The sequence below is a fragment of the Rattus norvegicus genome, chromosome 14 (assembly GCF_021556685.1).
Source record: "Rattus norvegicus strain SHRSP/BbbUtx chromosome 14, alternate assembly SHRSP_T2T, whole genome shotgun sequence".
Classification (NCBI taxonomy): Eukaryota; Metazoa; Chordata; class Mammalia; order Rodentia; family Muridae; genus Rattus; species Rattus norvegicus.
In genome coordinates this window covers 59,737,373-59,748,340 of record NC_141547.1, presented here as the reverse complement: position 1 = coordinate 59,748,340, position 10,968 = coordinate 59,737,373, and the positions used below count along the sequence as shown (strand labels likewise).

General features: G+C 37.4%; 1 long non-coding RNA gene across 1 annotated transcript in view; it reads right to left on the bottom strand.

Annotated features, from left to right (window-relative positions):
* Positions 1-582: 582 nt before the first annotated feature.
* The window catches only part of LOC148001359 (uncharacterized), a 41,417-nt gene continuing 31,031 nt past the window's right edge, over positions 583-10,968 (bottom strand). Inside the window, exons 3-4 of the long non-coding RNA XR_015637449.1 lie at positions 1,511-1,594; positions 583-888 (exon numbers count right to left, since the gene is read on the bottom strand). This is a non-coding gene — a long non-coding RNA (uncharacterized LOC148001359). The remainder of the gene's footprint in view (positions 889-1,510; positions 1,595-10,968) is intronic.

The following is a 10,968-nucleotide window of genomic DNA, read 5'->3' as shown; positions in this document are numbered from 1 at the left end:
TAAAACAAACTCCCAAAACACTTTATCTAATAAATTTATCTAATAAAATATATCATATCCTCATATATTATAGCTGCAATAAACAAAAATCACTTAAACTAACAGAGAGTTGTTTCTTCTGGTTTCCTTCATTATCTGAAAACTTAGACTATGACTTTAACTTTTTAAAAAAATCTTTCTTGTATAATAGAGTGCCTGAACTTTTCAAGGCAATCAGTAAAAAATGATTAACACCTGTATATTATTTTATTGAGTACAAGAAATAAACAACTTCTTTCTCTCTCTATCTCATCAGAGATAGTTGATGGTATATCTGATATAATGCATTAAAAATATCTAAAATAAGAAGGTTTTCTCTTCCCATGGACAAAATTCATAGACTAAATGCATGAGACTTTCCACTATTGGGTCAATACATTTCTATTATCTTGGAAAGCATACACATGTTCACTCAGTTTTCTCCATTACCAATTAGCTTTGTGGTTTTTAAGTTTTTATTATGATTGTATAGTCCAGCTTTCATATGATAAGTAAAAATGTCTAACAAATTGAAGTCTAAAACAAAAGACAAAAATGACGAGGTCTGGATGTACACATGTTTTATTTGTATCAATGGTTGCACATACAAATGTAAGAGTTGCAATATTTTGTTCTCAAAAATATCTCTAGTGGTTATCACATTTCTTTTTTTTAGTACTTCCACAGTTGCAGTTCAAGTAGAATCACTCAAGTCATTGGGTCCATATCTATTGTTCTCATCTTGAAGGCAATATATGAGCAGTTTGCAGTAGGCTTGTTGTACTATCCAGTCATTTTTCTCCAACAGAATCTTATGAATATCTTCTATGACTGATAGGCCTGAATTTATACAGTATCATAATGTGATACCTAAGAAAAATAGAAACTGTGATATATAATTTCAGGTATAATAGAATATAGACATTATTAGATAGATACCAGTGAAGACAAGCATGCATGATTAACACCTGCATTTCTGGTATACAAGAATCTTCATATTATTCATCAGTAATTTGATTAGTGAATAAATGATTCCATAAAGATGCTGATACAACATGTATTGAATTTAAAAATACAGCAAAGCTATTTTTTATTTGCTCATCAAAAACTAAAATTGTTTGATAGATTTCATGTTGCTGGAAGTAGTGATACAGGCAACTGTAATGAGGTAGGAAGGAGTCAGCAATAGATTTTACCCACATCAAACCTTGCAAACTACAATTACAACTCTCCAGGCAAGAGGCATTCACTAATGTAAGAGTAACGTGGCTATTATAAAATAACCAATTGTTTTTTGATGGATTTGAGGCCTACTCTTAAGAAGAAGGTCTTTCCCGGAATATGCTTTAGTCATAATGATTTTGTGCACTAGATTCTCCTTGGTTATTCAAATGCTGCTTTCTCTGCCCTCATATCTTGTTTCAATGAGGACATAGCATTGTAATGCTTAGGTATAAATCTCCCGACTCAAGTTCATATAAAGTATTCTTACCATTTATTCTCTGCCTTGGCAATGACTGCTGAGCACCCAATGGCTGGGCAGAACAGAAGAGAATGGCACAGAAACTTCTGCCATCTAGGAGAAACAGAGAAGGGTGGAGATTGAGATGGACCATGAGAAAGAGAAATTTGGAGAATACAGTCTGAAAATAAATATCTGAAGCAGAGAGAGCTAGAACAATGTTAAATTGCAAATATTACCTGGCTCAGGGTGAGAGGTAACAAGATTACCATAGGGGGTTAAAGATAGATCATTCAGTTGCTCACGTATTTAGGTGCAGCTTGATATAAATCGTGATTTCTTTGTGTGGTTATTGGGACTAGAAAAGGTGAAGAAATACTATCATTTGGTTATTTCACTGTTTACACGTTTATTAAAATAATTCTGCTTACTACAAGTAACCTGGCAAAATGCCTGTGGCTAGAGAGTTAATGGAACCAGAGATAAACCTAATGCTATTGTTTTTCCATATAGACATGTCCAAATTTCTCCTAAATATTTATGTGTATATGTATAGAAGAGTGTTACTCTCAGGTTTAGTCAAAGAAACTTCTCTTTGAAGTGCATAATTGTTAATAAAAAATAAATTAAAAAAAAACAAAAAAATCCTCACACTTGTCCAAATGGTGAATACTCATCCTTAAATAGGAAACATATTTCAGTCTCTCAAAAGTCCAGTAAGTATTTTATATAAGAGAACATAAAGAATGTAAATAGGCTGACAAAGTATAAGAGGGCAAAAAAATAAATAAATAGAAGTCTTGGGGTTGGGGATTTAGCTCAGTGGTAGAGCGCTTGCCTAGGAAGCGCAAGGCCCTGGGTTCGGTTCCCAGCTCCGAAAAAAAGAACCAAAAAAAAAAAAAAATAGAAGTCTTATTGGCATGGCATGTTTTCCCAAACTTGTAAAGAGCTAGATTTCTGCACAAATCCTGCAAAATACTGAGCCAATGAACATTCAGTCACAAATAGGAAATGATTCAGGCAGCTTAACTCCATACATAGGAACTATTGACAGTCTTGCGAGGTCTAAGGAAATGCCATCTATGCAGCCATTGACACATTACTCATGCTCTATTACACAGATTCATATGAGTGTCTCTGTCTAAACCCAGTGGGCCACAAGGGTAATACAAAACCATAGCAGAAAGACATGACAGTGGGATGGGGACTTGGATGGGGGAGAGGTGTAGGTTCAGATAGAGGGAGATGAGAAGCTAGGGGAAACTATGTTGAGCAGAATATAGTATAAGCAAGTATACAATTGTCAAATAACAAATTAATTTTTAAATAATATTAAAAATAGCAATAGGACAAATTGATAAAATAAAATTAAATGCTAAAGAATATGTTAAAAGATTCCTTAACTTTTTAAGAAAAGAATAGAGGAGAACTCTGATATAACATGTTTACAAAACCCATACTGGCCGAATGAGATAAACAGAATAGAAAACAGTGTGCAAGGACTATATGACATTAAGTCGTTAATTATTAATAAGAAGCCATCATGTCAAGAGACATTTTTTCCTGCAGATAGAAACTTGTGTTTTATTTATCCAATAACATTATCTGTAACTGTTCTGAGAAGGAGGGTTAGTATTCCTTCAAGTACATTCAATCTGCCTGTAGCATAAGCAGAAGCAAATTGAAGGTATAGATCACAGAATCTTAGTCTTGTTTGGGAGCTCAGAAATAATTTAGTTTGCATAGATGAGGACCCTTAGGTCCGGAGCTATTAAATGATTTACATAAATTCACATAATTGCTCAGTGACAGACCTGGGAATAGAATCATTGTCATCTTACATAAAATGTGGACCGCCTTCTATGCTCCCTCTCCCAATATGAGTAAAAAAGCAAAGACTAGCATACCAGCATGACCTTGCTACCTTCCAAGCCACTGTGTTAAATATAACATGGTTATTGAAATGCTGCTTCAAATAGTGATCAAGAGGTTTTTACACCTTTAGCATTTGAAATTTTAGGAGTTACCTAAACTTTTTTAATAAAGAGAAACATGAAGAAACACTGGCAACTGTTCTGAGTTCCTTAGATATCAAGGAGAGAAATTCTTAAGAGAAAAAGATGAATTTTGAGTTTTACTATCATATACTATCAGTAATAGGAAGAAAGAGAGTACAGCGTCAATTTAGTCGTGTATGCTTTATTAGATAGCAAGAAATATAGATGGATGTAGTGTTGAGCTGTAATCACAGATACCTTGTAATTATTTAAGGTAACTTCAGAAAGTTCACAAGAGGCCTTTTAACAGCTATAACTCTTATCATTTATTATCAAAGTCATTGAAGAAACCTTGGAAGGGACATACCCTCTAGCTTCACTGCAAGGGATAGAACTAAGTAGCTAGCTGTGTGACTGACCCATAAGTCTTTATGAGGCGCTTAAGGGGCTCACCTAGTAGTTAATGGAATGAATCCTTGGGCTTTGTTTCATTGAAATCAGTGCTAACTCATCAATAGAAAACCCACTTATATCTGAAGAGCTGGGGTTTTTTTCTGAAGATTTATCCAGAATGTCATTCACAGCAAATTGCATCTCAGTCCTCACCTTCTAATTTATGTTGTGATTATGATGGAGAAAGGAAAATCTTGCTAAAAATCAGTCTCTGTGATGAACTGTGGTTCATTTTTTTTCACACTAGAAGAAAACCTCTTCTACTCATCTCAGTGCACTCAAGACAGTGTTTGTTAGCATTCTCTAAGGTGAAAATATGAAAACAGATGTTAAGATAGGAAGGTTGGTTCTCCCATTTCTGGGACAAGGATAGAAATCTAGTACAATAGAAACTCCACAAAATCTATAAGAGTAACCCAAGCAATGACTCCTACATTCCTAGTAGTGGAAGACAGGCAGACTAAATGCCCCATACTCTGCAATTAGGCAAGATTTCTAGTGGATGAACTGGGACACCAACCCAGCAACAAAACTTTCGACCTAAAGTTTCCTCTTCCTGCAGAGTGTGCTAGGATCAGAGGCTAGCATAATTGTCATCAGAGAAATGAGACAGACTTCATCCAGAAACCAATAGAAACAGATACAGCATCACACAGCCAAATATTAGGCTGAGGTTGGGAGACCTGTGAAGAATGGGGAGGAAGATCTGAGTAACCAAAGGGGTAAAGGTCACTACAAGGATACAGTTCACAGAATCCAGTGACTAACTCATTAATGCTTGCAGAGATCAGGAAGTCTGTATGTTTCTGACCTACGCGCCCTGCATATGTGCTATGACTGACTGGCTTCATGTTCTGGTGGGATTCCTAACAGTGGGACAGGGGCTGTCTCTGATTCTTTTGCAGGTTTGTGGGAATCTATCTGTCCTACTGGGCAGTTTCATCCAGCCTTGATGTGATTTTATGTACCTGGATTTATTATAGCTTGTCATTCTGTGTTAGATTGATGTCCCTTTAGGCCTGCATTTCAAAAAGGAGGCAGAGAGAAAGGTGGATCTGGAAGATGAGGGAGGTGGTAGGAAAAGACTGGAGGAGGTGGGGGGGACGGCTGCAGTTGAGATATAGCATATAAGAGAATAAGAAAAATTAAAGAAAACCAAGTTGGAGAGGTCTTTTCCAAAATATTCATATGCTTACTTTGTTGAACATTTAAATCTGAAACAAATTCAACTCAATATATTTTGATATTTGTTATAAATATTAATACATATTGAATACGTATTTTATATGAGAGATGGGGCAATTAAAAATAAGATATATTTAATAACTCATTTTTATTGGATATTTTTCATTTACATTTCAAATGTTATCCCCTTTCCCAGTTTTCCTTCCAGAAACCCCCATCCCACACCCCTGTTTCTGTGAGGGTGCTCCCCCATCCACCCATTCCCTCCCACCGTCCCTCCCTGGCATTCCCCTACAGTGCACCATCCACCCTTCACAGGACCAAGAGCTAATTCTCCCTTTGGTGCCCAACAAGGCCATCTTCATATGCTGCGGAGCCATGGGTTGCTCCATGTGTACTTTTGTTGTTGTTGTTGTTGTTGTTTATTTAGTCCCTGGGAGCCCTGGGGGATCTGGTTGGTTGATATTGCTGTTCTTCCTATGGGGTTGCAAACCCCTTCAGTTCCTTCAGTCCTTTCTCTAATTCATCCATTGGGGATCCTGTGCTTAGTCCAACGGTTGACTGAGAGCATCTGTCCTCTGTATTTGTCATACTCTGGCAGAATCTCTCAGGAGACAGCTATATTAGGCTACTTTGAGCATGCACTTCTTGCCATCTTCTATAGTGTCCTGATTTCGTGACTTTATGTGGGATGGATCCCTGGGCGGGGCAGTTTCTGGAAGACCTTTCCTTCAATCTCTGTTCCATACTTTGTATCAATATTTTCTACTGTGAGTATTTTGTTCCTCCTTCTAAGAAGGACTGAAGCGTCAACATTTTAGTCTTTCTTTTTCTTGTGCTTCATGTGGTCTGTGAATTGTATCTTGGGTATTCCAAGCTTTTAGGCTAATATCCAGTTATCAGTGAGCACATGCCATGTGTGTTCTTTTGTAATTGGGTTACCTCACTCAGGATGATACTTTCTAGTTCTGTCCATTTGTCTAAGGATTTCATGAAGTCATTGTTTTTGATCTCTAGGTAGTACTTCACTGTGTAAATGTACCAACTTTTCTCTATCCATTCTTCTGTTGAAGGAAATCTGGGTTCTTTCCAGCTTTTGGCTATTATAAATAAGGCTGCTATGAACATAGTAGAGCATGTGTCCTTGTTATTTGTTGGAGCATCTTTTGAGTATATGTAGCTGGGTCTTTAGGTAGTACTATGTTCAATTTTCTGAGGACCCAGCAGACTGATTTCTAGAGTGGTTGTACCAGCTTGAAATCCCACCAAAAATGGAGGAATGTTCTTCTTTCTCTACATCCTCTCAAGTATCTACTGTCACTTTTACTCATCAGAAAGTAGAACAAATAAAGTATTTGAAAATAATAAGGCATCATGTGTTACTTTTTCCTAGAGATGTATATCTCAAATTACTGGCTATAAGAAAGTACCCATTGACAAGAAATACTCTATTCTCTATTTCCATGTATAGAACATGGTGGTTACAAAAAGTTGACTTGGTATGGGACTGAAGGTAATTCTCTAATATTATAATTTTCAAAACATTACTGAAGGTTATTCTTCATTTTTGTTTTAGATGTAGCAGGTAGAAGAGTAATGTGTTTCTAAATGACATTTGACTGATAAAATGTTCCAAAAGTAGAGTTTTTAATGTGATATTTTAATTTTTTTCCTATTTACCAAATAACTATGGTTATAAAAGAGAAAAAAAATTGACAAAGTGCCTATGGCTTCACAGAAAGAGTAAAGAATGACCAAATGCCTAAATAAAATTTACAAATAATTCTAAATTTTCCTGGTATTCTCCTATAATTGAAAACTAGGTTCACAAGTTACAATTTTATTGTTACTGGAACTATATACTGTTGTTTCTGCTTCTATCTGTTAATTATATTCAAACTATCATATATTATACAGTCACAAAATAGTGACTCTCCTACATTAGCTCTGTTTAATATAACAATCTGAAGGATGCACATTCTAATATACACAGTTCAGGCAGACATATGTACTTTACTATGAGAAGAATAATAATTTAAAAACTGTAGTTGACGCTAATAGAAAAATTCTGTGGGAGAAGTGTACAGGCATGATGACAATAGTTCTTAGCATCTAATTTGTCTTTCTTGATACAAAGGTCTTATTACTAGAAAATTATTATTAAGTATAATTTACTGTAGGATATATTCTTAGATAAATGATGGTATAAAAATCATTTTCTAAAAGTGTGTTGGTAATTATTCACAAAGTTATGATAACATTCCCTATATATTCCATTTATTGTAATATGTGGTTACAGTTCTCATGCAAGAAAATGGGTCTCAATTCATGGAAAATCTCTTCCTTCTGTCCCATGGATAACTAATAATCCTTTTAAAATGTATTTCCGTGAATATATTTTGATATTGTTCAAATTACTGGGCATAAAACATTCCGATTTAAATGTAATTGCATATATTCCAGAAAAACCATGACTCTCTTCTCTACACTGACAATACACTGATAATACCCCACATTGCAGCAGAGTGGAGTACATTTGCTCATCTTCCTTCTCATTTAAGTTTTTCCATGACCATTAGTATTAAAAACTTGTCACAGGGAAGTCCCCCACCCGCGGATCCCGGCCCGCAGCAGCTCTCTGCTCCCAGACCCGGTGAGAGAGAAACCCAACCGCCTGGTCAGGTGGGCACTCCTGAGGCTGCAGAGCGGAAGAGACCACCAACACTGCTCACCCCTGCCCACATCCCTGGCCCAAGAGGAAACTGTATAAGGCCTCTGGGCTCCCGTGGGGGAGGGCCCAGGAGCAGCAGGACCCCGCCGGACCCTGAAGGAAACAGACCGGATAAACAGTTCTCTGCACCCAAATCCCGTGGGAGGGAGAGCTAAACCTTCAGAGAGGCGGACAAGCCTGGGAAACCAGAAGAGACTGCTCCCTGCACACACATCTCGGACGCCAGAGGAAAAAGCCAAAGACCATCTGGAACCCTGGTGCACTGAAGCTCCCAGAAGGGGCAGCACAGGTCTTCCTGGTTGCTGCCCCTGCAGAGAGCCCCTGGGCAGCACCCCACGAGCAAACCTGAGCCTCGGGACCACAGGTAAGACCAAATTTTCTGCTGCAAGAAAGCTGCCTGGTGACCTCAAGACACAGGCCCACAGGAACAGCTGAAGACCTGTAGAGAGGAAAAACTACACGCCCGAAAGCAGAACACTCTGTCCCCATAACTGACTGAAAGAAAGGAAAACAGGTCTACAGCACTCCTGACACACAGGCTTATAGGACAGTCTAGCCACTGTCAGAAACAGCAGAACAAAGTAACACTAGAGATAATCTGATGGCGAGAGGCAAGCGCAGGAACCCAAGCAACAGAAACCAAGACTACATGCCATCATCGGAGCCCAATTCTCCCACCAAAACAAACATGGAATATCCAAACACACCAGAAAAGCAAGATCTAGTTTCAAAATCATATTTGATCATGATGCTGGAGGACTTCAAGAAAGACATGAACACACTTAGGGAAGCACAGGAAAACATTAATAAACAAGTAAAAGCCTACAGAGAGGAATCGCAAAAATCCCTGAAAGAATTCCAGGAAAACACAATCAAACAGTTGAAGGAATTAAAAATGGAAATAGAAGCAATCAAGAAAGAACACATGGAAACAACCCTGGATATAGAAAACCAAAAGAAGAGACAAGGAGCTGTAGATACAAGCTTCACCAACAGAATACAAGAGATGGAAGAGAGAATCTCAGGAGCAGAAGATTCCATAGAAATCATTGACTCAACTGTCAAAGATAATGTAAAGCGGAAAAAGCTACTGGTCCAAAACATACAGGAAATCCAGGACTCAATGAGAAGATCAAACCTAAGGATAATAGGTATAGAAGAGAGTGAAGACTCCCAGCTCAAAGGACCAGTAAATATCTTCAACAAAATCATAGAAGAAAACTTCCCTAACCTAAAAAAAGAGATACCCATAGACATACAAGAAGCCTACAGAACTCCAAATAGATTGGACCAGAAAAGAAACACCTCCCGTCACATAATTGTCAAAACACCAAACGCACAAAATAAAGAAAGAATATTAAAAGCAGTAAGGGAAAAAGGTCAAGTAACATATAAAGGGAGACCTATCAGAATCACACCAGACTTCTCGCCAGAAACTATGAAGGCCAGAAGATCCTGGACTGATGTCATACAGACACTAAGAGAACACAAATGCCAGCCCAGGTTACTGTATCCAGCAAAACTCTCAATTAACATTGATGGAGAAACCAAGATATTCCATGACAAAACCAAATTTACACAATATCTTTCTACAAATCCAGCACTACAAAGGATAATAAATGGTAAAGCCCAACATAAGGAGGCAAGCTATACCCTAGAAGAAGCAAGAAACTAATCGTCTTGGCAACAAAACAAAGAGAATGAAAGCACACAAACATAACCTCACATCCAAATATGAATATAACGGGAAGCAATAATCACTATTCCTTAATATCTCTCAATATCAATGGCCTCAACTCCCCAATAAAAAGACATAGATTAACAAACTGGATACGCAACGAGGACCCTGCATTCTGCTGCCTACAGGAAACACACCTCAGAGACAAAGACAGACACTACCTCAGAGTGAAAGGCTGGAAAACAACTTTCCAAGCAAATGGTCAGAAGAAGCAAGCTGGAGTAGCCATTCTAATATCAAATAAAATCAATTTCCAACTAAAAGTCATCAAAAAAGATAAGGAAGGACACTTCATATTCATCAAAGGAAAAATCAACCAAGATGAACTCTCAATCCTAAATATCTATGCCCCAAATACAAGGGCACCTACATACGTAAAAGAAACCTTACTAAAGCTCAAAACACACATTGCACCTCACACAATAATAGTGGGAGATTTCAACACCCCACTCTCATCAATGGACAGATCATGGAAACAGAAATTAAACAGTGATGTAGACAGACTAAGAGAAGTCATGAGCCAAATGGACTTAACGGATATTTATAGAACATTCTATCCTAAAGCAAAAGGATATACCTTCTTCTCAGCTCCTCATGGTACTTTCTCCAAAATTGACCATATAATTGGTCAAAAAACGGGCCTCAACAGGTACAGAAAGATAGAAATAATCCCATGCGTGCTATCGGACCACCACGGCCTAAAACTGGTCTTCAATAACAATAAGGGAAGAATGCCCACATATACGTGGAAATTGAACAATGCTCTACTCAATGATAACCTGGTCAAGGAAGAAATAAAGAAAGAAATTAAAAACTTTTTAGAATTTAATGAAAATGAAGATACAACATACTCAAACTTATGGGACACAATGAAAGCTGTGCTAAGAGGAAAACTCATAGCGCTGAGTGCCTGCAGAAAGAAACAGGAAAGAGCATATGTCAGCAGCTTGACAGCACACCTAAAAGCTCTAGAACAAAAAGAAGCAAATACACCCAGGAGGAGTAGAAGGCAGGAAATAATCAAACTCAGAGCTGAAATCAACCAAGTAGAAACAAAAAGGACCATAGAAAGAATCAACAGAACCAAAAGTTGGTTCTTTGAGAAAATCAACAAGATAGATAAACCCTTAGCCAGACTAACGAGAGGACACAGAGAGTGTGTCCAAATTAACAAAATCAGAAATGAAAAGGGAGACATAACTACAGATTCGGAGGAAATTCAAAAAATCATCAGATCTTACTATAAAAACCTATATTCAACAAAATTTGAAAATCTTCAGGAAATGGACAATTTCCTAGACAGATACCAGGTATCGAAGTTAAATCAGGAACAGATAAACCAGTTAAACAACCCCATAACTCCTAAGGAAATAGAAGCAGTCAT